The sequence below is a fragment of the Meles meles genome, chromosome 4, assembly GCF_922984935.1.
Source record: "Meles meles chromosome 4, mMelMel3.1 paternal haplotype, whole genome shotgun sequence".
NCBI classification, from domain to species: Eukaryota; Metazoa; Chordata; class Mammalia; order Carnivora; family Mustelidae; genus Meles; species Meles meles.
This window is the reverse complement of record NC_060069.1, coordinates 163,194,292-163,198,103: the sequence shown is the minus strand read 5'-3', so window position 1 is coordinate 163,198,103 and position 3,812 is coordinate 163,194,292. Positions and strand designations below refer to the sequence as shown.

Below are 3,812 nucleotides of genomic sequence, written 5' to 3'. Positions count from 1 at the left end.
GAAGCAGACACCCCACTGCGTGGGGAGCCTGATGTGGGACTCCATCCGGGAACTCCAGATATCACGACCTGAGCCGAAGGCAGTTGCTTAACCCACTGAGTCCCCAGGTGCCCCAGAGCAGTCTTTCCCACAAATGGTGCTGGGAAAACTGATGACCCACATGCAAAAGACTGAAGGGGACCCCGACGTCACACGGCAGACAAAAATGAACTCAAAATGGATCCAGAACCTAAATGGAAGACCTAAAACTACAAAACTCTTGGAAGAAAACACAGGATGAAAGATTCGCAACACTGGATTTCACGAGGATTTCCTGGATACGATACCAGCGGCACAGGCAACATAAAAAACAAAACAAAACAAAACAAAAATTGGACTTCATGAAAATTCTAAATATTTTTGCATCAAAAGACAATACCAATGGAGAATCAAAGGTAACCCAAAGACATGGGAGGAAACATGTGAAAATCACGTTCCGATCAGGAATTAATATCTAAAATGCATGAGAGGGGTGCCTGGGATACTCAGTGGATTAAGCCTCTGTCTTCAGCTCAGATCATGATGTCAGGGTCCTGGGATCTAGCCCCGCATTGGGCTCTCTGCTCATCAGGGAGCCTGCTTCTCCCTCTCTCTCTTCCTGCTTCTCTGCCCACTTGTGATCTTTCTCTGTGAAATAAATAAATAAAATCTTAAAAAAATAAAATGTTCGAGAACTCCCAAACTCAGTAACAAAAAGCCAAACAACCCAATTAAAAATGAGCAAAGGATGTGAACAGACACAGAAGATGTACAAATGCTGTGACCAACGAGCACATGAAAAGATGCTCAGCGTCACTCATTATTAGGGAAACCAAATCCAGCTACAATGACAAGCGCCTTACACCCATTAGGATAGATACACAATGTATATAATACTTACGTAAAAGGAAACACAATGTGGAGATCACATACACAATGCACCTGTGCATTGTAGACATGTGTGTACATGGATATTATGTCTAATTGATATACTGTAACCAGGAGAAGATAGCGCACGTTGATGACAATGCGGCGAACTTGAAGCCCTCGTGCGTAGTGAGCGGGAGCAGGCACTGGTACAGCCGCTGTGGACGTCAATAGGCTGGTTCTTCAAAAAATCCACAGGGGAGTTACCGTACGATCCAGTAAATCTACAGGTATACGTTCAAAAGAACCGAAAGCAGGCATTTGAAGAGACACGTGTCCGGCTGCGTTCACAGCAGCGATATTCACGAGAGCAGAGTGCAGGGGCCCACCGAGGGACAGACGGACAAGCCAAACGGGGGCCGTCCACGCAGGGAGCCGCGGTCAGCGCTAAAAGGGCAGCAGGTCTGCCTTCAGCATCACTGAAGCGTGACGAGGACATCGGTCAGAGAAAGACAGCCACTCCACGATGCCACTGACGTGAGGTATTTCGGAGACAGGAGATGGAAGGGCGGGTGTGAGGCCGAGGGCAGGGGCTGGCGAGGCCATGCTCGTGGGGACAGGGATTCACCTTCCCGGGAATGAGAGGAGTCCTGGAGAGGGACGGCAGGGACGGCGGCAAGACACTGAGGATGTACTAAGCGCCGATGAACAGTGCGCTTGAAACTGGTTAGGGCGGTAGACGAGGTTATGTGTCTTTGCAATCAAGAAAAACAAACGGAAAAAAGAAAAAAGAAGAAGAGGGAGCGATCAGGCCATGAAGAGACCGGGAGGAAATTCACACGCCTGTGAGTGACTGACAACAGCCAGTCTGAGAAGTCTCCGTGCTCTGTGCACGAGGAAGGACCCAGCTAGGGGACAGGAGACCAGCAGGAGCCACGGCCGCAGGGGAGGGGCAGACGGAGCACGGGGCGCTTTCAGGGTAGAGAGACCCACTGTGACGGGGTCTCTTCTCACCGCTCTGACCCCAAGCCCCAGCCCCTGGCTGCCTGGGCCTCCTTCCATCTCCCAGGCCATCTGGGACACTCGGGTGCCTAGCGTGCCACTGGGTTCCCTCCGTCGTGGGGGCTGGACACATTCTCCCGCGGGTGGGAAGGCCCCCTGGGACGTGCACCTTGCTCCTTCCCCTCCCCCCATGCTTCTGGGATCCTCAGGCCAGGACCTGACAGCCTGACTTCACGGTCTTAGGGCTTTCAGTGGACCTGGGGGGGAAGGTATCCAGTCCCTGTTTCCCATCTTGACCGGAGCAGTGCCTCCCCCACGCACCACCTTTCTGCTAAACGGGTGTCACCCGCGGGAGGCCCCCAGGGGGACCCCGGGCCCATAGGGGCTATGCTGCTGCAGCCCGCAGGCCGGCTCGTCGGGGGCCGGTTTGCCCAGCTGGGGCCTGGGTGGAAAGGGGCCAGGGGCTGAGAACCCCCAGACCATGAACCGTGTGCAGGGGCCAGCCTAGGGAAGCCCAGGGCACGCAGGGTCCAGCAGCCCTGACCTTCCTGGGCCGGGGCGTGCCTCCCACCCCAGGGCCCTGCCCTGCGGGATTTCTCAGTCCCCCATTCCGAGAAATGTTCCCGGATGGAGGAGACCAATGTCTGGTCAGACCCCTGGACCCCCGCCCCCATGAGGGTCAGATGAAAGGAAGCAGGTGCGCTGGTGAGAGTTTATTGGGGTGTCTGAGCAGGCGCTGAGAGGTCGGCAGGTGAGGCCGTGGGACCCGAGCCGAGAAACTGGGAGGGAAGGACAGGGACCCAGCAGCGGTGGAGGCCCCTCCTGGGAGCAGGAGCCCTGGGGAGCAGCGGGGTCAGCGTTCTGGGGAGCTTTTAGGTCAAGGTCAGGTCAGCAGAGTGGACGCATGGAAGACCTGGGTGTGGGCAGCCACCGAGCACAGGTCAGGACCGGACTGAGGGGGGCTGGGAGGACCACCATCACCGGGTGAGTGCTGAGCCCAGCTGGCCCCGCGGGAGACGGCCCCGTCAGCAGCAGGACGTCTGGGCCGAGACGGGCACACAGCAGGCCTGGCGGGAGTCCACGGGGCGGCAGAGCAGGGACACGCAGGAGGACGGTCTGCAGCAGGACGAGAAGCAGGGGCTGGGCTGGCAGCAGGAGGAGGCTGAGCAGGGGGAGGGCCCAGAGCAGACAGGGGTGCAGCAGACGGGCTTGCAGCAGACAGGGGTGCAGCAGACGGGCTTGCAGCAGACAGGGGTGCAGCAGGCGGGCTTGCAGCAGACAGGGGTGCAGCAGACGGGCTGGCAGCAGACAGACACACAGCAGTCTTCCTGGCAGGGGGAGGAGCTGCAGCAGGAGGGCTGGCAGGAGCTGGTGCAGGCTGACTGGCAGGGGCTGGACCCGCAGCTCGCAGGGATGCAGATGAGGGTCAGGCAGGAGGGGGCACAGCAGGGGGGGGGCGCAGCAGGGGGGCTCGCAGCAGCTCTCTGGGCAGTCGTCCACCTGCCAGGAGTCGGGGCAGGCGTCACAGGAGCCAGGCAGGCAGACGCGGCTGCCGTAGCTGCGGTCGCTGGAGCAGACGGACAGGGTGGACGCGGCCATGGCGGGGTCGGTGGGGCTGGAGGAGGCTGAGAGTGTGTGTGAGTGTGTGAGGCGCTCGGGCTCACTTTTTTTTTTTTCCTTTTTTTTTTTCATTTTATTTATTTTTTCAGCGTAACAGTATTCATTCTTTTTGCACAACACCCACTGCTCCATGCAAAACGTGCCCTCCCCATTACCCACCACCTGTTCCCCCAACCTCCCACCCCTGACCCTTCAAAACCCTCAGGTTGTTTTTCAGAGTCCATAGTCTCTTATGGTTCGCCTCCCCTCCCCAATGTCCATAGCCCGCTCCCCCTCTCCCAATCCCACCTCCCCCCAGCAACCCC

General features: G+C 57.7%; 1 pseudogene; it reads right to left on the bottom strand.

Annotated features, from left to right (window-relative positions):
- Window positions 1–2,912: 2,912 nt before the first annotated feature.
- Window positions 2,913–3,486, bottom strand: LOC123940223 (annotated as a pseudogene).
- Between the last annotated feature and the right edge of the window lie 326 nt (window positions 3,487–3,812).